Here is a 24331-nt window from a genome sequence, read left to right as displayed (position 1 = left end):
AATTTACTCTGAGCTCAGACGAGCGAATGAGAAGATCAAAATTTTTTGTCAATAAATGAGATTCGAAGTCGCGAAAATTACCTAACCCTCGACGAGCTTCTACAAAACAATTGCTACTGTATATCGATCTTTCCATCACCTTTACAGGCAATGAAGTCGTCTGCAGATGTCTATCTAACATAACCATTTGAGCGAAATGCTGAAAATAATAGCAATAACGATCTGAGTTCTGGTACATCAAATCTAAAAGATTAATTCCAGCTACATTTCGATATTCTTCAAGAGGTTCTAAAAGTGTACAGACCTGGCGATCTGCTGAAAACCTCTTGGTGAAAGTTGTTTTTCCGCATCCGATATTTCCTTCAATAATAATCGTAAGCGGTTGAGTTTTACTCAAATGAATTCTGAAAGGTAAATTCTTCTCCCAATCGATAACCGACTGTAAAGAAGGCCAAATCGATCACAGTCGTCAAGGGTGTTCATTTGAAGATCTAACCTCGAAGGATGTCCCTGGTCTCGGAGAGATTGTTCCAGGTTGATCCTCTTCAAAAGGAGCAAGACGATCCAAGTGAACCACTTTCTGACGCGAATGAGGAGATCTTCGGATTCTATAAACAACATCATTTATCCGGTTCACCACTAAGTAAGGGCCTTCCCAATTTCTTTGTAGCTTTGGACATCGTCCTTTCTGTCTTCGAGGTTGTAAGAGCCAAACAGAATCTCCAGGATTAAATTTTAAATCTCTGGCTCGAATATCATAACGAGTTTTCAATTTATCTGCAGCCATAGAAATTCTATTCCTAGCAAAGTGATGAATTTCTTCTAAACGTTGTTGTAATGAAAAGGCATAATCTGTTTGATGCTGTCTTTGCACAGGAACAGGGCCTTTCTCTAAATCTGACGGAAGTCGAAGATTTCTTCCAGTAAGCATGAGGGCTGGCGTCTGTTTCGTCGTCTCGTGAATCGCAGATCTGTAAGATAAGAGGAAGAAAGGGATCCAGGAGTCCCAGTTTCTCTGATTCTGCTCTACGAAGGATGACAAATATTTTAGCAAAGTCCGATTCAAACGCTCTATCATGCCGTCAGATTGCGGATGCAAAGGAGTTGTACGAGTTTTCCTAACCCCTAAAATCTGAGTAACCTCTTTCATTAAGGTTGACTCAAAATTTCGGCCTTGATCAGTATGAAGTTCTAGAGGAACTCCGTGTCTACAAATAAATTCTTTAACGAATGCCTGTGCTACAGTAGAGGCTTCTTGATCAGCGAGAAGAACCACTTCAGGCCATTTAGTAAAATAATCAGCAATAACCAAAGCATATTTATTTCCAGAATCGGTTATCGGAAGAGGTCCGAGAATGTCCATCGCTATTCTTTCAAATGGAGCTCCCACGTTGTAAATTTGAAGAGAGCTTTGTCCCTTCGCTCGAGGTCCTTTCTTTGCCGTGCAGATTCGACATCTTCGACACCAATCTTCAACGTCCATCTGGCAACGGGGCCAAAAGTAGAAATTGCGAATTCTGCCTAGAGTTTTATTTGAAGCGAAATGTCCGCCTGCAGGAGAATCATGATAAAGAGCAAGAATCTCTGGAACTCGTGACCTGGGAACCAAAAGTTGCCACCTGATTTCTTTCAAGTCTGCAGATTCCCATTTTCGGTATAAAATTCCATCAATTAAAAGAATAGAGTCCCATTGAGCCCAATAAATTTTCAAATCTGGCTCGGCTAAGGATATATCCTGCCAGTCTGGGCGAATTTCTGCTTCTTTCCAAGACTTCACTTGATTCAAAGTGTCGTCCTCTTGTTGCGATTTTCTCCATTCCTCCTGGTTATTTTCAAAAGAAATCTTCCGTATTATAAGAGAGGGGTCACGATTTTTTTCTAATCGTGCACACTGTTTACACTCTGGCATTTCCTCGCAGGGTCTTCGAGAGAGAGCATCGGCGTTTCCATGATGAATTCCTGCTCGATGACGAATATCAAAATCGTACTGACCGAGCCTTTCTAACCATCTAGCTACCTGACCTTCGGGAGATTTAAACGAAAGTAGCCACCTGAGAGAAGCATGATCTGTACGTATCAAAAATCTCCTGCCGTACAAATAATGGTGAAAATGTACTACGGTCTTAACAACAGCTAAAAGCTCTCTACGAGTGACACAATAATTCCTCTCGGTTTTACTCAAAACTCTGCTGAAATAGCTTATCACTCTCTCTTGACCTCCCTGAATTTGTGACAGAACCCCGCCTATTCCTGAAAGAGATGCATCCGTATCTAAAATAAAAGGAATTTCGACCTCTGGATAAGCTAAAATCGGCGAAGAAATAAGATTTTCTTTTAATTTCTTGAAAGCCTCTTCGCATTCCGGGGTCCAGTCAAAAGGAATCTTGATTCCAGTCAAGTGATGGAGAGGTTTAGCTATACTAGCGAAACCTTTTACAAATCTTCTGTAATACGTACAAAGGCCTAAAAAGCTCTGAATTTGTTCTTTATTCTTAGGTGTCGGCCAAGAAGAAACCTTCTCTATTTTAGATGGGTCGGTTTTCACACCTTGTGCTGAAACGATATGTCCAAGGAAGCCTACTTCTTTCTGGAACAGATGGCATTTCTTCGGGCTCATTTTCAGACCTGCTTGCTTCAACCTAGCGAAAACTTGTCTGAGATTTTTAACTTCTTCTTCAAAGTTCTTGCCAAAAACGATTATATCGTCTAAATAAACGAGGCATATTTTGCCCGTGAGCCTATGGAGAACAGCCTCCATCATTCGTTCAAAGGTAGCCGGGGCATTACTCAAACCAAACGGCATAACCTTGAACTGCCATAATCCTCCTAAACCCGTAACAAAAGCTGTTTTTTCTTTATCTAGAGGATCCATTTCGACCTGCCAGTATCCGCTTTGAAGATCTATGGTGCTGAACCAAGTTGCACCAGCTATCAGGTCGAGTGTCTCGTCGATTCTGGGTAGAGGGTAAGAATCTTTCTTCGTTATATCGTTCAGCTTCCTGTAATCGATACAAAGTCGTTTGGATCCGTCCTTTTTGTTAACAGGGACGATTGGTGAGGCCCAGGGACTAGACGATGGTTCAATAACATCGTTCTTTAGCATGTCTTCCACAAGCTTCTTCACCTCTTCTCGGGCGTTGAGAGCGAGTCTTCGAGGAGCTTGTTTTATTGGTGAACTCTCTCCGACGTCGATCTTGTGCTTGACAGAAGTACATCGGCCCTTATCACCACTATCTTTGGCGAAAGAATCTATAAATTCTAGCAAAAGAGATTTAAACGATTCTTCCTGAGCTGAATTTAACGAAATCGAAGATTTCTCAACAAGGCTCTGTAAATGTAAAGGAAAATGTCGTTGCAAATCATCCTCTGAAAGTTCTATTTCTCGAATTCTAGGAGGAGTCCAATAAATTCCATTCCTATTCGTACAAAGAGTTATTTCGCGATTGTTTGAAGCTAATGAATTTCTCTTAGTCGAGATAACACAATTATGAGCTGTAAGAAAGTCTATTCCCAAAATACCTTCATCCTCTATATCTGCTATAAAAACCTTATGTGGAGAGTCGATACACCCAAAAAGGTTAATTTGGACAGTAGCTTGTCTCAAAACCGGGGTCGTCTCTCCAGTGGCTGTTCGCAGAGAAAAAGAGGGAACAATCCGGTCATCGGATTTAAAGAGATCCGATCGAACTACGGTTACTTCTGCGCCCGTGTCTATTACCCACAGACAATCGACGCCATTTACAGTACCGCGCGCGTAAAGACCAGACTGTCGTAGACTTCTAATTAAAAATTGCTCTCTAAGAGGGCTTTCACTACTAACAATCTGCGATGATTTTCGCCCTGACAAATCATCTAGAATTAGTTTTTTGAGTGAGTTCCTGTTGAAGAACTTGATTGAGGATTTGCTTCCCCTATTTCTATATTTTTCTTACGCCAATTATAAGAATTTGGATTCGAGCCTTGCATCGGTTTTCCACTAATTTTTTTAATTAGAAAACAATGATTGGCGTCGTGGCCTGTTTTTTTACAAAATATACAAGTCAAGCTAGTTTGACTTGTCACGACCACGTTTTTATTTATACGCTGGTTTTGTTGGTTTTGAAAAGAACCTCGATTTCTTGATTTAAAATTGTTACCGTTATTTCTATTTTTATAATTGTGAGGTTTTGGCTCCTCCGAGTATTCAAAACTCTGTCTTCCTGAGGTGTTTTCGGACACCGCAATCCGACGAAGCTTGTTCAGCCCAAAATATTGCTTTCTCATTGCCTCCACCTCGAGGGCTTTGGCCGTTGCCTTCCGCAAAGAAGTGAGGCCTGACGTTCCAACGGCCATTTTAATCTCTGGATCATTAATCGCATTCAAAAAAGCTTGCGTTGCTAATAAATTACGAGACGGCTCGTGATCCGGCAAAGCTATACGAAAAAGCCGTTCAATGTCCTGACTAAGAGACGCGAGATCTTCATCTCGTCCTTGTCTTCTTGTCTGTAACTGTGCCGTGTACAGTTTCGTTAAGTGGTCATTTCCATACCTCAACTTTAATGCAGAACTAAGTTTTTCATAATCAGAGATTTCTTCCTCAGACAACGCCGTTAAAACATTCAAAGCCGGCGTTCGAAGACAGGAGGCAAGACTGTGGGCCCTCATGGCGGAGTCCCACTGATTATGTTTAGCAATTGTATTAAACTGGCGTTCATAATCTGCCCATGGTATTTTTCCGTCAAAAATTGGCGGTTTTAAAGGAAAAAGAGGTTTCTCATTAATCTGAGAAGCAACCTCAGGAAATCCTGAATTATTTAATTGATTAAAATGAGAATATTGAGGTCGAACTTGAGGCATAGGCTCGGAAAAGCCAACCTCATTATTAACCGTTACTCTACCAATTGGGGATTCAACTACTCCCCTAGTAAAAGGCACAGACCTTAAGTCTCGTACATCCTGGAACTGTCCTGGATGTCGGACCTGTCGAACAGCGGGAACGGGAACAGGAGAAGGAACAGGAGAGGGAAGCGGCGTAACGACTCTGGAACCTCGTGGGGTGACAGCCGGTTCTCCAGCGCCACTCATTTGATGAACAGACTGAAGAGCTGCCACAGTCGTCCGAAGAAGGTCCTGAAGATTGGCTTCCGAACGCTCTCGAGCCTCCACTTCTCGCCTCCGTTGTTCCTGTTGCTCTTGAAGCAACTGGACAAGTTGTTGTTGTTGTTGTGTAACAGCTTCTTGTTGATGTCTCATAATCTCCAGCAGGTCGATTTGCGAGACTGAGACCATCGTAGGGACAGGTAAAGAGTCCACTGAAGGTGCAGGAATCGAAGGGACCCGCGGATTCTCCACAACAAAAGGTTCTTCTCCGCTAGTTTCCCGACGACGAGAGCGCGTCAAACGACTGCTACTCATAATTAAAGTTCGCGCACTGAATTGATTCAATTAATAAGAACTCAAGATCCCGCTTCTGACACCAATTGTAACGATTTAGGCGTTACGTTAATAAAATATGGATCCGCGAGTTTACTTATTATCAAATCAAAGGCGTGAACAAAAATATCGTGATAAATGCTTTTAATGCAATATACGTGTTTCTTGTTTAAAGTCTGAAACAAGACTGTTTTTACAATAATATCGGTTGGCGCAGCAACCTTATTCTTTTTAAAGACATAAGAGGTTTATAAACGTCTTTTATCTATGTTGACTACTAGATCATTAAAGAGGGGCAAAGGGGTGATTTCACCCTTTGTAACAATATATTGAAAGTAGTACCGCGCGTCAAATATTCAACTTGGAGGACATCGATTGCCCGGCGTTCGACAAACTGGAACGGTCTTCGGTATGGTGCTTCTTCCACGGCGTTAAGAAGGAGGAATTTTTCAAATGTGCGATGAACAACGCACTCAAACTGAAGAAATGGATCAACAATAACGATATTCTAACTAAATACGAATATACAGAAGCATTGTCAGCCAGTAAGCCCAAAATCACCGGAAAGGAAAGTTCGACTAGTAATCAGCCACTGCAGGTACCAAAAAGAAATTTCACGCTACAAGCAGTAATACCAGAGTCAGTCGCTTCACTGAAAATCTCTCCTGATCCGTCTGCGCCTACGTCAGACGGCGAAGTTACCGTTCCCTACGAAAAACTTACTACTGCGATTGACTCACATACCTCCTCACAACCTTCTACGAGTGGTATGATTATCTCCGATAACGAGGGCGAAGAAGAAGAAGAAGAAGGAGAAGAAGACGAGGTACAAAATGGACAGTCTACAGATATGGAGCGCGATGCCGGCGATTCCGAACGGGAAGACCGGGGTTTTTGCAGCGGATCAGATACCCCTCATCTTGACACGCCAGACAGCCTTTGTGTCAAACATGGATGATCACACACGCCCCGGTAGCCACTGGGTGGCATTTTTCGTCAGTTCCTCCGGACACGGTACATACTTCGACAGCTTCGGATTACCACCATTCGTCCCTCACCATAAGCGGACTTTACGAAGAAAATGCAGACGATACGACTGGAACGACAGACAGCTTCAAAGCCTCACTTCTGATGTATGTGGACAATTTTGAATTATGTTTATGCACTTTATGGCTGCTGGTTTTTCTCTGCGGGATTTTCTCAATATATTTACTCCTGACTTCGGAAGAAACGATCGTATCGCAGAATTATTCCACAACCGAATAGCCCATGTCACAAAACGCAAAACTAACAACATCAATTCAAATCACATTTATCCTATAAGTTGTCTTCAATGTTGTACCTCTAAGAAATGTAATGTTGCTGATTATAAGGCTGGTAAATAAAAAAAACCTTGATAACATATCTTGTGTAATTATAAGAACATTGTAATTATCACTTAGTCGTTATCTGTAATAACCATGTATGTATTTGCACCTGTGTTGACCGAATAAACCTGCGAGGATGAGATTTGATTTTTCTACGCAATCCACCATTGAGTTCTGTTTCCTCAGCCACCCACCCTGATCCTCGTAAATCTAAGTATGCCTATAGTCCTGCATTAAGAAAGAGAGAGAGTGACCAGGTCTATATTTTCCAAGCACACGTAAACCTTAGGATAAACACTGACGGCTGGGTAAGGTCAGTGACACGAGCACCCGACACAGAGAGAGCAGGGATGGAGAAAGAACGAGAGCCGGGGTGGAGGACTTGTAACCCCAAACGTCCAAGTCGCAGAGTTCGCTTCGTGAACGGAGGTAGCTGGGCCAGATGGGTAGGTGGCCCCAGAATCGGCCGCACGGCCAGGGGCACCAGGGTAAGGGGATCGTCCCATGGTCAGGGTGCACAGGCCCAGAGGCCATCCCGTAGAGTCCGGAATCTGATTCGCGGTCAACGGTACCCGGGGTAAGGGGTCGTCACACGATATTCAGCACGTGGCGAGGGGGTCGCGGGCTAAGGGCTGACGAGCCGCGGAACTTCGAGGCGGAAAAACCGCTCCTTGGTAAGGGGTTGCGGGAAAGGGGTGGTCGTCCGGAGGAGCTTCTAGAATAAAATACCTCCTAGACGAGGGGCTGCGGGGGAAGGGGAAGGGGCCCCAAAATTTTCTCCTTGGCGAGGGACGGCGGGGGAAGGGGATGGCGTCCCGAAATTCGCTCCGTGGCAAGGGGCGGCGGGGGAAGGGGATGGCGTCCCAAAATTCGCTCCGCGGCGAGGGGCGGCGGGAGAAGGGGATGGCGTCCCAAAATTCGCTCCTTGGCGAGGGGCGGCGGGGGAAGGGGATGGCGTCCCAAAGTCACTCCTAGGCGAGGGAAGGCGGGGGAAGGGGATGGCGTCCCGAAGTCACTCCAAGGCGAGGGGCTGGCGCCGGAGAGGGGTGCGAGGGGGGTTTGTTGTGACGCCCCAAAGTGCCCCTGTCACGAGCGCCGCATATTTACCCAAAACTGTAATATATTACCGATCATATCAATTATTTTATAAACTATTATTTCTAGAGACAAGGAAGCATAGTTTTAGTTAGTCTATACAAAATATTCTATTATAATCAGTTCGTGGAGTAGCCAAGCGCAACGGCGTACTCGGACAGCCAGCAACGTCAGCGTCTTCGCGCCCGCCGGATCCCGGGCGTAATCAACACCGGGATGAGGCGAGCGCGAAATCACGCGCTTCGGGAATGACTGTTGCGAGGCGAGCCTTTGTTCGAAATTGTAAATTCAGCGGAAACTCGCTCGCCGCCCGACGTTCCAAGGGATGTCGGACGAGCGAGCGAAGACAGTCCCGTTAGAGACAGGATCAAACCAACGTCAACGGAAACAGGCTCCTTCAGAGCTGTCGAGTATAGAGTTATAAGTCTTGGGTCTCCGACGATTAGAGAGAGCATTCCTTTAAATCTACACGCGGTTGTCCAAGCATCTCGCGTCGCGGCATCAGTCTGTGAAGTTAGAATTAAGCGCAATACTAAAAGCCACGAACTTAATCAAGCAGTGTGGCACGTAAGTGAGTGAGTTAAGGTGTAAACTTCGGCACCTTCGAGCCCGAAGCAGTAAGCCGCGAGAGAGAGTGCGGAAGAGCGAGAACGTGAGTAGCATAAGACCGTAGTGTAAGCTTCCTTGTCTATAACCTTGCTGCTTTTGGTTGTTTCATTAAACATTTCTACTTGCTTCCTTCAAAATATTGGTACAATATAATTAAAATCCTCCAAACCATTTCCCACGGAACGCCCTGTAGAGGACGTTCGCCTCCTAATCCACGTAAAAATTAAATATAAACCTCGGTAAGAACAAAGAGGGTGAAGTCGTCGCGTGCGAGACCGCTCCGCACGTGACAGACTAAACTGGTGTCAGAAGTGGGATTAAGAGGTGATTTTCCTTGGAAATTGGAATCGAGGATTCAATTTTTGTGAAATTTCAAAACCACAAAATTTTTCGAATTTTTCTTATTTTTAACAGACTGGGGAGTCGAACTATACGTAATAAAATCGCTTATCCTTTCGATATCCTTCCCTACCCCTGGACTTACCAACATGCCAAATCACGCTCAGGCCAGAGACGCCGCTGATGTGACGGCCGACCTAGTCGCAAGTGTTTCCAGTATGGTGGAAAATTTGACTATTCAAAACAATTTCGCGAATATTCCTGAATTTGACGGGAAGAATATGCCGTTACGGGATTTTTTGCAAGACATCCAAAACGCGTCCGTGTTCGTGCCAGCTACGGCAGAATCGCAGTACCTCGCCGCAGTAATATCGCGATTACGCGGGGACGCGCGAAACTGCATCTACGGTGAGAAGATCGAAAGCATGTCCGGGTTAGTGAAACTGATGAAGAATCGACTCGCCCGCGGACATACCTACGATTACTATACAGAGGCGCTGTCGACGGTCCGGATGAAACGCGATCAAACCGTCAGGCAATTTTACGACAAAGTCCGAATTTTGCTAAGCGGCGGAAGAAGCGCATACAAGTCATATTTTGGCGTCGATCCGCCAGAATTGAACCGGGACCCGCTACATCGAATCGCGCTAGGTTCATTCATAAAAGGGTTGCCTACCCATATCGGAGCCGCGGTAGATTTGCGAGAGCCGGAAAGTCTCGAAGCAGCCTTCCAAATCGCCGAAAAGCTAGCGCTTCGAAGCAGCCAATGGAAAGGAATTGAGTCGAGCCAGGAGGAAATGGCGCGTGTTCTTTACGCTCGCTATAACACCCGAACTCCGTCGCCGACGGCTCGGGAAGGTAAACCGACGTCTACTTATCGAAGCCAGTCACCACAACCGGCTACCGGATTTTTTTTTAAACCCGCGCAAACGTCTGATAACCGCGAGACTGCCACGGGAAGGTCATATACTAGTCCGTTAACACCTTGCGGATATACACATTGCTGTAAACAAACCAGGTGCTGCCCGTGCTGCCCGTTAATGCAACGGTCATCTCAGGGACGTTCCCCGCAAAGGGAGCCTTTAAACTGCCCTGGGGCTCGCCGGGCAAATTCCCCTGCGAGCCCGACCGGAGTGAGCGAGTCGAGTCGACCCCGAGAACACCAACAGTCAGTGAGGTTTCTGGAGAACGATGTCTCGTTCTCTGGACCCCCACCGACCAGGAGAGCCCAGTAGTCGAACTAAGTGCTCCCGAACTTCGTGACAGGAAGGGAAAATTCTTTCTTGACACGGGTTCATCAGCCAGCTTAATTAAACTAAATGCCCTCGATCCAGACTTAATTGTAAACACTGACGATAAAATATGGGTAACAGGATTAGAGGAATCAGATAGTCCGACACTCGGCTCAGTTGTCCTCCACATCTCCGAAAAACCAGCCAAGTTTTATGTGTTACGAAACCTGCCGCTGAGAAGCGACGCGTTAATCGGTAAACCTTATTTTATCGCGGAAAAAGCCGAAATTTCATTTCACCATAATACTCTAGTTACCTCAAGCGATCCCATCCGACCTAAGCCTTTCATAGGCCCACCTCTTTCCGACACAGAACCTACAAAGCGCGTGTTAGCGGCGAAAACCGCTCCGGAGAAACGAAGTTATAAACTGCGCGTGCGTACGAGTGAGCAAATAAGCATCTCTTTAAAGAACGATAATCTAAAGGAGGGATACTTACCGCGAATCGAAACTCAACCGGGTGTGTTTATCGGAGAAAGTATCGTTGCTCCTACGGGAGGATCGTGCTACGTCTTAGCAATAAACACGGTATTCGACGATGTCGAATTAGAAATCGAGCCTCAGGAACTCGAAGATTTCGAGCAATATCGGGAGAACGGCTATTGGAGCGACGAGAGCTCCGACGGTAGCGGTGTAGAGACTACTCCGCCGACGGATCGAGTAGAAGCCATAATTAAATCATTGCGGTTAGATAGGCTCAATGAGGTAGAACGTGCACATGTTATAAGTCTTATCAAGGAATATCCTCACATGTATAAGTTACCAGGTGATAGATTGCGATGCACGGATCAAGTTCGCCATCGGATGCTGACGGTGGACGAGCTCCCGGTAAACGCAAAACAATACAGATTTCCTGTAGTGTATCGGTCAGAACTGGAGCGGCAAGTTGAGAAAAAGCTAAGCGAGGGAATAATTGTTCATTCACGCTCCCCGTATAACTCGCCGGTCTGGATAGTTCCCAAAAAACCCGACTCTCAAGGGAATCCGCGGATGCGCATGGTCATCGATTTCCGTAAATCGAACGAAAAGACGATTTCCGACGCGTACCCCCTCCCGAATATGATAGAAATACTCGAACAGCCGGGAAAAGCCATGTACTTTTCAACGTTCGATTGAGCGAGCGGCTTCCAGCAGATCCCGATGGATCGGAAAGACGGTCCAAAGACAGCGTTTTCCACGATAAACGGGCACTACGAGTACGCTCGCATGCCCGAAGGTCTCAAAAACGCGCCTGCGACCTTTCAGCGCCTGATGGATCGGGTGCTGATTGGGTTGCAAGGGACAGAACTGTTCGTATATCTCAACGATATTGTAGTATTCGCGGAAACTCTCGAGGAGCATAAGACTAAAATCCGGCGTCTCATGCAACGTCTCGAGGAAGCTAATCTTGTCCTCGAACCAGATAAATGTGAGTTCTTGCGTGGCAAAGTCACGTATCTTGGGCATATCGTTAGCCGCGACGGGTTGCGAATGGACCCGAAGAAGCTAGAGGCAGTGCGTAAATTCCCGCACCCAAGGACGCAGAAAAACGTGCAGCAATTTCTGGGACTCGCCGGTTAATACCGTCGGTTTATTCCGGATTTCGCAGCCATATCCAAGCCCTTATCAGACTTACTCAAAAAGGGAAAATCATTCGTATGGGAGCGAGAGCAGAAACACAGCTTTCGCAGGCTTCGCAAGGCCCTCTGTCGAGAACCGATCTTACAATACCCCGATCTATCTAAACAATTTATTTTAACGACCGACGCCTCGGAATTTGCACTTGGAGCAGTATTGTCGTAAATTCACGATGGCCACGATCTACCGGTCGCGTACCACTCTAGAATCTTCACTAACGCTGAAAAGAACTACGGAACTACGGAACAAGAGTGTCTGGCCATAATCGATTCAATTGAACATTTTTCCACGTATCTCTATGGAAGAAAATTTAGGCTCGTAAGCGACCACGAGCCTCTCAAATGGATGCGTTCTACGCTCGATCCAGGCAAGAGGCTCAACAGATGGAAAATTAGGTTATGTAAATACGATTATGAATTTCAACATAAGCCAGGGCGTGAAAATGTAAATGCCGACGCACTCTCCCGTAATCCCGTAGACCTAGAGAGACTCTCGTCTACAAGTGATTCGGACGCAGATATGAACGTCCCTCAGAAGGCTCAGGTTCTGCCTTTATTTTCGAAGCCTGCCGGTAATCATAAAGACACGACACCTGAGACAACAGCTGGCCCGTCCAAGGCCGACGCATCAGTCGTAGCGTCGCGCACACGTTCGCGCCTACGCAGCGTGCCCACAGTACCCGAAAGAAGAGAAGGAAGCTCGGAGAGCTCAGGCCCGGTGGCGACACGCACGCGCGGGAAGGTCGTTACAAGACCCGCGAGGCGCCCACCTCCCGCCGATGCGAAACCCTCCGGATCTGAACCCGAGAGCTCAGGGCCACCCATACAGCGCTTGCACCGCAGTATGTTGCCCTCACAGTTACTTCCTCCGAAAAGACCGAAGTCTCCACCCCCCGTAGAGGTTAAGCCCCTCGGAGGTCCGCAAGGGCCGGTGTTTTCATCGGAATCCGCAAGCGCGACGTCTGACCAGAGGCCTGCCACTATCACGGTCGCGCTCACCGCTCCCAGCAACGATTCAGATGGAAGCACGGAGGAATCAGAAGCAGAAGGTACAAAGACGGTAACGGCAACTCTTGAAGATTCAATTAACAAATTCAACGAATCATTAAGGCGTTTGGAAGAGCGGCATCACACCAAATCCTCCCGTGACCCCAAAAAAGAGCCTGATAAAGCTGATTTTGACTGGCCTGATCATCTGTCGGAGGGGGATGAGGTAGAAGAGGAGGCCCAGATGATTCTCCAAGAACAAGACCCTTTCGATGACATCGCCGGAGATGCTGAGCTTGCCAGTCGCTTGAAAGCGTTAAAAGGTAAGTTCAAGTCACCATCGGACCAGGAATTAGTACGGCGGCTGAGTGCGAGGGAGAAGACATCATTACGCACGGAAGAAGAAGGAACGGAGGCGGACGACGAAAACGATGAGCAACCAGCTGAGAGAGAGAGTATGCCGCGAGTAAGCGCGGGAGTGAGACCCAAGACATGTATGGCCGCGGGACTCGAGAGCGAACCCGACACCTCGCAGCCCGCTCGGACCTCTTTACTGCCCGCTCCCCGCCTCACGGTGAGATGGTCATTGCCCAGCAACGATGCGGCCCCGGCTGCAAAGTCTACACCATACCAAGCACGTGCGTTACCACGTGCTACACCTCCCGAAAATTCCACCGGTAATAAAAGCGAATTCATAACTTTTCCTGACGACCCCATTATAATGGGATCGAAAGACACGAATTCGTCCTCGATCACGTCGTCCTCACTAGACTTGTCCAGTAAAGAGGAACCTGACCAAGAAAAACCTATAGCAAAAACAAGTACGATAATTAGCTCGCGAGAATGTCTAACGTACAAACCAGATAATTTAGTCCATTTCATCTCTGCGGATGGAGAACTATCAACCTCAGTGGGAAAACTACTCGTTGACCTAGGTAGGCTAGATGGACAAACAATTAAAGACCGGAATTTATCGATCGGACAAATAGCGGTGACTCCGTATGGGTCCAATAAAATTTATAGTATTGTTATTAAAAAACGGTACTACGACGAAACAAATGCCGAGCACATATTCAAGGGATTCGAGAATCTTAAATTCGCCCTTCAACAAGCGGCCGTGAAGTCGGTTCGTATTTCACGCTCGGGAGACTATACGGACGAACTACCGCGCACAAAACTGCTCGATTGGTTAAACAGGATACTCGGTAAAACAAACATAGTCACCACGATATGCTATGGTACCATTCGACGACCACCGGACGAACAACACTCGCAAATAATTGAGGAATTTCATACGAGTCTTGTCGGAGGCCATCGAGGGATAACCAAGACCTATCGTAAAATCCGTAAACGTTTTTATTGGCCTTCGCTGAGAAACGAAGTGCAAAATTATATTCTTCGTTGCAAAGGCTGTCAGGAACGTAAATTGGTTCGAGCGAAGACGCGCGAGCCGATGCTCATTGCTGATACGCCGACCGACGTTTTTGATAAGGTGTCACTTGATACGGTGGGTCCGTTGCCGACAACACCACATGGCAATAAGCACATACTAACCATGCAAGACCACTTATCGAAATATTGTTTAGCGGAACCGATACCCGATTTAAAAGCGACTACGATCGCCGAAGCTATGGCGAGGCGATTAATTGCGCAATTCGGAGCTCCCCGTGCGATCCTTACTGATCGCGGAACAGCCTTTACCGGAAATTTACTACGCGAAATATCCAAAATCTTTCATATAAAGCAAGTAACCACTTCCGGCTATCGACCACAGACGAACGGAGCGCTCGAACGAAGTCACATACTGTTAGCGGAATACATAAAGCAGTATGCAGGTACGTACGACGATTGGGACCGTTTGTTGCCTTACGCGGAATTATCATATAACACTAGCGTGCACGAGGCGACGAATTTCACCCCTTACGAAATCGTGTACGGGAGGCTGCCTCGGCTACCGAGTCAGTTCCCCGTGGACGAAAAACTATCCACGTACAATTCGTATATTATCGAGCTAACAAAACGCCTCTCCGAAATACGCGAAATGGCCGGTGAAAATCAAAATCGCGCGAAGGAAACAACCAAAAAATATTACGACAATAAAGTCCGTCCTTTCCCAGGTTAAGTGAGCGACCTTGCCTATGTCCTTATGGAACCTCGTAAGGGTAAGTTCGACTCCCAATATTATGGCCCATATAAAATTGTCCAAATAACTGACCATAGTAATATAATACTGGAGGCAGAAAATGGGAAAAGGATAAGGAAGCATGCCGACAAGGTAAAGCACAGAGGTTACTACAGTGTGCTGTAATAAAATTTGGAGAAACAAAGCAAGGAGTAGCCCTTATGGTCGATACAGGTGCATCAATAAACCTTATGAAACGGAAGGTTATTTACCCATCGGATACACAAATTTGTCCAATTATCAAACGCAAAATTTCCATTAAGACTGGCAAAGCGCTAAATTCCGCGAATGAAATTGCTGTACTAACTCACATGGGGCTAAAGGACGAATTCGTCATTATACCAGACGATTATCTGCTTGACGAAGAAGATGAAATCATGGGAAACCCGTTTATGAGGAGGCGAGATTTCCAGTTGAATGCCTCGACGCTCACCCTGAAGAATAAGATACACCACCTTACTAGCGACCGAAAAATTCGATTGAAACCAAATTCGGTGAACAAAATTGCCATCGATACCGACGAAAAGAATCTCGATCTCATGTTACGCATAGTCTATAAAGACGGAATGCCTATGGAAAATATCCCGGTGCAGATTGTACACACGAACAATCATGGTACGGCTTATGGAATCATCACCACCGCTGAAGACGAAGATATCGAGCTCGGACTGGAGAACGTCCAAGTCCACCGAGTAAAGAGTATGTCAACCCCGGGTGTATGGCAACAACCACGTGATGAAAGAGAGCAGGCGCTCCAACATACTGTCGACTTGAAACACCCACCGGAGGAGTACCAAAAAGAAATTTGGAGTATTTTTCGGGATTTCAGCGATATCTTTGCCTTACAGGAGAAAGACATGGTCAATGGAACTTCAATGACTGAACATCGCATCGAGTTGTCAGACCCCCAACGCATTGTAAATGTGAAAAGTTTCCGTGCTATACAGCTGCACCAGCAGGTTGTAAAAGAGGGAGTAGAGAAAATGTTGAAACAAGGAATAATAACGGAATCCGAGTCACCATACAACTCGCCAGTTTGGGTTGTACCCAAAAAACCGGGCCCCGACGGAAAGCCCAAGTATAGAATTGTGATCGATTTCAGGAAGATTAACGAACTTACCGTTCAGGATTCTTATCCGATACCAATAATCGAGGATTTACTCGATCACATGGGAAGGGCCAAGTTCTTTACTACTGTCGACATGGCCGCAGGTTGACCAGATCAACATGGCTGCTGACTCCAAGAAATATACTGCCTTCTCAACCCCCGACGGGCATTTCGAATACCAACGAATGCCTTTCGGATTACAGAACGCTCCTGCGACCTTCCAACGCATGATGAACGATGCGCTGAGAGGATTGAATCAGAAGATCTGTTGCGTCTACATTAATGACGTAATAATTTTTGATGAAACGGAGGAAAAACACCATCGAAATGTGAGAACCGTATCTCAGCGTTTAAGGCAATGTAACCTGAAACTCCAGCCAGAGAAGTGCGCCTTCATGAAAACTGAAGTGAGATACCTCGGATATGTCATCACTGACGAAGGGAGCAAACCAGATCCGGAAAAGACCAGAGCGATACAACAATTACCCGTTCCAGTCAACTTTAAGGGGATTCGGTCCTTCCTTGGTTTGACGGGGTATTACCGAAAGTGCATACAAAACTATTCAATGTTAGCGAAGCCATTAACAAGGTTAACAAGAAAGGACACCCTATGGGATTGGTCAGCAGCCTGCCAAGAAGCCTTCGAAACCCTGAAAGAAAAGTTGGTCACACCACCGATACTTGTGAGATCAGACCCAGCTAAACAATACGTCGTAACCACCGACGCGTCAAACGATGGAATTGGAGCGGTACTATCTCAAGACGGCCACCCCATATATTTCTTATCTCGAACCCTGAATAATGCGGAAAGGACTTACAGCACGACGGAGAAGGAGATGCTTGCTGTTGTATGGGCCGCCAAGAGACTAAGAGTATATTTGCTCAATACACCAGATAAACCCTTCATCATCCGCACCAATCATCGTGCACTAGTATTACTGAAAAATTGCGTAGACCCCAGTCAACGCCTGCTGCGTTGGAGACTAAGATTGGAGGAATACTCATTCCTGATAGAACATGTTTCGGAAAAAAGTAACGTAGTAGCGGATGAGTTATCTAGAGTCTCTCGCACAAAGGAAGAGATCTTCGGAAAACTCACCGAATTGGAAAAGGGACTATACGAAATCACACCCATTGATAGGAATCCCAAGTGGGTCCACCATATTGCCGCACGCCACATTGACATCGAGAGATTGTCACTCACAACAGGCAGGACAAAATCTCACATCAAACTCGTTCCCAACCGAAATCGAAACGGGGAGGACGGCAAATGGGTGAAGATTACCCTAGAAGAAAAGGATGCCTCTGACAACACCCTGATTATACCAAAGAATCAGACTGATAGACGTGAGAAACTCAGAAACTACATTCATCCGAAAAGGTACGAAAAGATATACTTCTGGATTGACCCTAAGAAAACCACCAAAGAAGAAACCGATTCGATGATTGAAGATCTCAAGAGGATACGTCAGGACTCAGGTGCAGACATATCATTTTGCTTGACAGGAAAGGATGTGCCTAACAAACAGCAACAGAAAGAAATCATGGTCAGCGCTCACAACGACATCAATGGACACTTTGGCCTAGCAAAAACAATTGACCGAGTAAAAGAAACGGCCGTATGGTCACGTATGGAGAATGATATCAATTCCTTTATCCAGGCATGCCCTACGTGTCAGATGTATAAAAAGGAAAGGATACAAATGAAATCACCCGCTATTCTTCTCGAAACCTTTGCTGAAAAACCTAACGATCAAATTTCAATAGATATCGTCGGACCTCTGGTCGAATCTTGGAATAAACACCGATATATCCTCACGATGCAGGATTCAATAACTAAATCCATTAAATGTGCCCCACTTACGAACAAAACCGCGACAGAAGTTATCAAGGCTCTATCAGAGTACTGGATAGGTAACTTCGGGTGCCCCAAAGTAATCCTGATGGACATGGGAAAGGAGTTTTGTAACGAGCTGACCGATTCCTTTCTCGAACACTATAATATCAAACATATCACCACAACTGCATATCACCCGCAGTCGAACGGCTCTATAGAACGAATGCATAGTGTCTTGAAAGACTGTATTCGAACTGCCTGCAAAGAGAGAATACACACATTCGGGACAAGGTTTTAATAGAAATGACACGTGCCTATAACACTTCCGTTCATCAATCAACAGGTGAAACGCCTCACAACCTCATGTTCTGTCACGAAGCCAACAACCCTGACGGTTTCCGCGAAAACCGATTGGGCACCGTGATTAGTAAGAAAATGTTGTGGATACGAAAATGGGAAGAACGGTTCGAGAAAGCTCTGGTCTGGCTTACCAAGTCCAGAGAGAAAAACCAAAAACAAGTGGACCAAGGAACACGACGACAAACTCCTTTATATCAAGTGGGAGATGAAGTAATGATCAAGAATCATACGCGACAGAACGCCTTGGAAAGGATTTGGAATGGACCATTCGTCGTCGTCGAGATCAACGAACAAAAAGGAAATGTCACTTACAAGAAAACCGCGGATGATTCCACAGCGTCTTATTGGAAGACCCATCTGAATAATACCAAACCGTACTACGAATACGACACCGGACCAAGGGAAAACGATCCAATCCCTAGAATTAAACTAAAACGGGTTCAGGGTAACGATTGGATCTCCACGGAATAGAGTCTTAGTTTCTTTTGTTATAGGTGTAGCAGTCTGTCCCTAGCCTACTTCGATGTCTGAGTTATCAATGGGACTTTACTCCAGGAGGAAGTGGGCAAAGTATACATGTACCAGGAAAGATGGAAGATATTCCAATCCATTGACGCAAGTGGGTTCACCAAACCATTACTCGACATTCACGACAAACTCGGAGGCCTCCAGACGATACGGGATACCTATCTGGACCATTGGAACCCTGGTCAGCGATCCCTCGCCCAGTCCGCCCTGGACGCTTTAGATTTAGAATTTGCCCGTGCCTCGTCACACAAGAATATTTTGGAAGTCATTTTAGACTTGGGTGCGCCTATTCTTCAAATGACGCGCCGCCCCTCTAAATTAAGGGAATCTCAATCCCACGGAACCAAAACAAGTACTCCGAAAGCGCTCGCGTCGAGCGATGTTACTTACGAAGCCTCGCGCGAAGCTGAGGCGGTATTTGGAAAACATGTCCTTCTGACGGGCCTGGCAAATGAAATGTATCCCCTATGGAAATCTTATCTCACGCCAAACATCAGACCGAAAAGAGGAATGTTTAACTTTTTAGGAACAATCCAAAAATCAATCTATGGAACTGCTGACGCGGATGATTTGGAAATAATTAATGGGAATCTAGCCTCACTAAAAAATGTAACGGACACTCCAAATCTTGTTGTAACCAAATCCTTGCACATAAATCAAGTCCAAATTAATATCTTGAATACAAATCAGCTCAAACTTAAACACTCTTTGGAAACTGTGTGGGGACAATTAGAATCATTAAAAATAAAAGGTAACGAAACGCTTGCTTATCAGGAATACATGGAAGCTATAACTCTAAGTTTATTTGAAATTAAGGAACTGCAACGACTAATCGACCTGGTAATGACTGCCGTGCAATTAGGAAGGCATGATATCATCGATAACACCCTTTTTACTCCAAAGGAGCTTATGACAGCTCTTCAAGCTTTCGACGCCAATGACAAAAAGACACTAATACCTATTAAAGAGGAAAATAACGAGAAGTTTATTAAAACAAGTGATTTAACTATAACCACAAATAAAGGCAAACTTATCTATATACTCACAGTGCCTTACTTAGAAAAGAAACCTTGGGTAATAATTCAGAATACCCCGGTACCCGTAAGAATAAATCACACTTATGTAACGCTCAACCCAACATATGCTTTGAAATTAGTACGTAAGAATTTTATAAGAGAAGTCACATTTACTCAACTGAAACAGATAACCGATTATTTCATTGGTGATTACCGCGATGTGGGACATCGCAACGATACTATTGAACTTTGTGAGAAAATAACTGATCCCATACCACGAGGATGCACTCTGAGTCGTTTTCTCGTCACAGATATTGCTTACATAAGAACGCAGGGATCGCAAATAATCTTACCTTCGAAGCCAATTGAGGTAACCATAACATGCGCTACAATACAGACTTTTATTATTCAAATCACCAAGCCATTCCTGATAACCACGAATCAGAGCTGCGAACTTCAAACTTTGAAAACGCGAGTCAAATTAATCGTAGAACATATGACTTTTCAATCAACAGAAATACAGGCAGATACCATTTCCCCGCTAAACAAATTTGTAACAGGCCGGGAAATTGTATTGCATCACGTGATTAACTTGGATACCCTCAAGGATCAAGGACAAGCCATTCTAGACCTTGAGAGTGTCCTCGCGAATAACGAAGCGACCCTTCGGGTCAACAATACATGGGCTAACTTCGAAGGTATAGGGATCCCATCAATAGCTGCCGTTTGTGGAACGATATCCGTCTTGACTATTCTACTCTTGCTGTGGAAATTTAATATACCAACCTATATTTCGGCGTTCGCCGGATATTGTTGCCAAAGGAATCCCTCTGCTTTGGAAGTAGTAGAACGAAGGAAATTAAAACGCAAGATTGAGACACAGGCTAAACGTAACGAAAGAATCCTACGAGAAATCAGAAGCCGCAGAGACGCGCCTTTGTCTTCGTCGGGGGATGTGATGGAGCTGGAACATTTCTAATGAAATGTAACAGTTTATATCCTCTCGTAGAAACATGCCGGGGATCATTTAGATGAGTAAAAAATTTATCATGCAGCGTAGCCCGCCTTATGCGCTTGGCTTTCTTATCGGCAGCAGTGCTCAAATTACGCGATTATGCACTTCATATGCACTGTCGCCGAGCCCGGCGAGAGGCTGCGTGAGCAGTCTCAATGCTGCTTCCAGGCATAACGCACGTCTAATTTAATATAATATAACGTTAACGCTTCCTCCTACCATTTGTTGTTATCAATTATCACTCAATTCTCTGTTTGAATAAACATATAAATACAGGTATAATCGTTGCGCAATATTTGCATGACACTCTCGCTGCGGGGCTTTCGACATTCGTTGAGTTACCCAAGGACATTCAGCGGAAGAGGGCAGTGGTAAAAGTGTGAAAAAAAGATAAAAGATGTCTTCTCTGGTCGATCACTGTAGCCTGCCACCCAATCAACACCAACACCGAGTACCGCGAACTTTGACACGATTCATCTTCTGATGGTTGAGAGTAATCCAGAAAATGATATGGCTCGCGAGATAACACCAAGATTCCACTTTGCTTGAATTAAAGATCTTTAACGATTGGTGAGCAAACAATTGTCTGATCATGAACACAAAACGTTTTTATGCGACAGATGTTTGTGTCACTTTAGTGTGTAACATGCCTACGACAATCTTCGGCAAGATTGTATTACGCTAAATAAAGTACGCATGGAATTTTCCGAGTCGAAAGATTTAGCATTTTCAAATTTTGAGAACAAGGGTACCGTACCGTCTGTCGTTTACGCCGATCTCGAATGTATATTAGAGTCTACATCGGTTGATCAATTCCAAAATCACGTTTCAACCCGTCAAACACGTGAATTTCAAAAGCATATCCCGCACAGTGTAGAGTTGGGGTTTTGTCGCAGTCCCCATTAGCTATAGGATAAAACTGTAGATGTAGAATTGTTGTAAATATTTGCGTTTGATGCCTCGAACGATCCACCATCAGGCGGAAACGTTCCATCATCAACACGATATTGACTGGATTTGAAAATGCGAATTCATATGCTAACAATTATTTATTATTGACATATCGAGAGATTATTCATATTTATTCGTTTACCACGAGAAGAGTTTTCAGAAAATGAAAAAGAGTTGACGTGGGAATATTTGTATATGTAAAGAAAGTATTACGCCAACGGGGAAATCAACTGTACGTGCAATGACTGGGATTTGATAGTTCGCATAATAGTTGGATAGACAGGGTTGATCTGTAAGACAATAAAATATTTACATAAATCATACAAAATGAATTTTTATTCTTCATTTTTACCTATCATTATTTTATATCGGCAGTCAATAACAGTCAATACCATAATTAAACTGATTCCCTAATATGTTGTTAAATCTACTAGCGATAATAATGCTCGGTTGATTTTACATATTACAACTGCTCAGGTATGATTGGCTGGTGGGCGTGACCAGTTACCGATGTTCCATATAAAATCGGTTGACGGTTGAAAAACTTGTACATCATTCAGAAATTATTTGCTTAGCTCGGTATTGTTCAGCAGTGTTCTCGAAAGCATAAAGGTGTGAGGTAAAAGTTGCGAATCAGAACTTGACGACAAGAAACCATCGCAACAGAACAGTTTGCAGGCTTGAGAAGGCACCTTCCTATTTGTGAGTGTTTTCAAATTATCGGAGCTTACCTTACTCAATCTTGGGATTCACGATGATAATACAAATGATTTTCACAATTCTCAAGCTATCCAAAAAAAAAAAACAAGAAATGACCGAAATAGCCTTACCCAATTCCCCGTAGAGGAGGAGGAGGAGGAGGAGTGGGAGGGGGACGAGGAATTAATCATCAGATTTTCGGACGGGGTGTCGGAGTTCTCGCAGGAAGAACTTTTGGACCTTATTGAGGATGTACGGTCGGCCCGAGAGAGGCCGAACAGCCTATACATCCTGAATTACCTTAATTATAACATATCTATAGAAAGAATTTTTAGGCGATGGGAGGACGGGGTTGTTGCAATAATCTTAGATATCGAAAGTAGTGATGATGATGATTATAAATATTATTTTCGCCCTGGAGGTGAAAAACTATTAGGGTGAAAGTTTACGGATCATCAACATCCACAGCCTATCTAAATGCGATGTCGCAATCCGGTCGATTAACGCGAGAGAATGTATTCGAAGTACGTGGAAAATATTATTTTCGCCCTGGGGGTAAACTATTGGCGTGAAAGTTTTTTTGTCACTTTGTTGAGTTCTGACTTCTGGTTAATAACGGTCTTTAAGTTGTGGATATTTTTGAGGAACAGATCGATTCGCTGTTTTAATTCTGCTTTGTTTGAAGTTCTCCGCATGAGAGCTGAAGATGCAAGACTATCTTCCTGACTTGAAATTTAAACTTTTACAGCCGTATTCCCCAAACACAGAATGCCTGAAAACTTCTGGAAGCTACCGAAATGATGTGTCTTCGATTGTGTGGGTAACATCAGATGTGTACGGTTCGGTTTCCTTCTTACTCCTCGTTAATCTGACGACACTCGATAAAATCGGCTTCGCGTTCATCGTCATCTGGTTCGATGTCGGATAATATTGCAATCACTTTGTTTTGCAGTTTTTGAAAAGTTAGGATTAACGTTTTGTCCTGAAAATATATCCTGTGTAGTCTGTGCGGTTGCACACGAGCTCTCCGGCACACTCAACGAGCCACCGAAGATTTTGTAGCGTCGAAGTATGTGGAAAATATTATGTTCGCCCTAGAGGTGAAAAACTACGAGCGTGAAAGTTTACGGATCATCAACAACATCCCCGGCCTATCTAATTGCGGTGTCGCCATCCGGTCGATTAACACAAAACAATGTATTCGAAGTATGTCGAAAATATTATTTTTCGCCCTGGGGTGAAAAACTATTAGCGTGAAAGTGTACGGGTGACGGTGAAAAAATCAAAATGTCTGCTCATCCGGCCAAGCAAAAAATCACATTATCAAACTGTCTGACGACAAAAAATCAAAATGGCTGCTCATTCGACTAAGCAAAAATCAAAATGGCTGCTATCAGAATGGCTGCTCGTCAGACGGCAAAATCAAGCGATTATACTGGTGGCGTCATAGCAAAAAATCACATTATCAAACTGTCTGACGATAAAAAATCAAAATGGCTGCTCATCCAGCGAAACGAAAATCAAAATGGCTGCTCATCCGGCTACGCAAAAATCAAAATGGCCGCTCGTCTGACGGCAAAATCGAGCGAAAATGCTGGTGACGTCATGCATCGTAACAGCCGGTTGCAATATCATGGGTGAGGCTTATCATTGTGGGAGGGGGGGGGGGGGGGGGGGGGGCAACATACAGACTGCCGGTAAGGTGAGGAGGAAGGAGGGAGCCGGTACGCCGCTATTTTTTGAGTTAGAACTGTCATATCTATACTACTGCTATTTTTCTGAAACATGTTTCTTTTTAATCGAAAATGCAATATGGGGGCGAAAAAAATCGTGTGAAACCTTTTAATAACCGAAAATGTAGGTTTTGATATTCTTTTTACGTTTACCATAGAAAAAACCGAAGAAAACTTTTTCCGTTA

General features: G+C 44.8%; 1 protein-coding gene and 1 long non-coding RNA gene across 5 annotated transcripts in view; one reads left to right on the top strand and one right to left on the bottom strand.

Annotated features, from left to right (window-relative positions):
* Nucleotides 1–24331, bottom strand: part of LOC124294980 (dipeptidase 1-like) — a 1606684-nt gene that overhangs the window by 939776 nt on the left and 642577 nt on the right. The window lies entirely within an intron of this gene.
* Nucleotides 4470–23129, top strand: LOC124294984. The gene is made up of 3 exons (XR_006904887.1): nt 4470–4480; nt 8793–8794; nt 23057–23129. It is a non-coding gene; the product is annotated as an uncharacterized LOC124294984 (long non-coding RNA).

The sequence above is a fragment of the Neodiprion lecontei genome, chromosome 6 (assembly GCF_021901455.1).
Source record: "Neodiprion lecontei isolate iyNeoLeco1 chromosome 6, iyNeoLeco1.1, whole genome shotgun sequence".
Classification (NCBI taxonomy): domain Eukaryota; kingdom Metazoa; phylum Arthropoda; class Insecta; order Hymenoptera; family Diprionidae; genus Neodiprion; species Neodiprion lecontei.
Note: the sequence above shows the minus strand (reverse complement) of the source record. Positions and strands in the feature narration are given on the sequence as shown.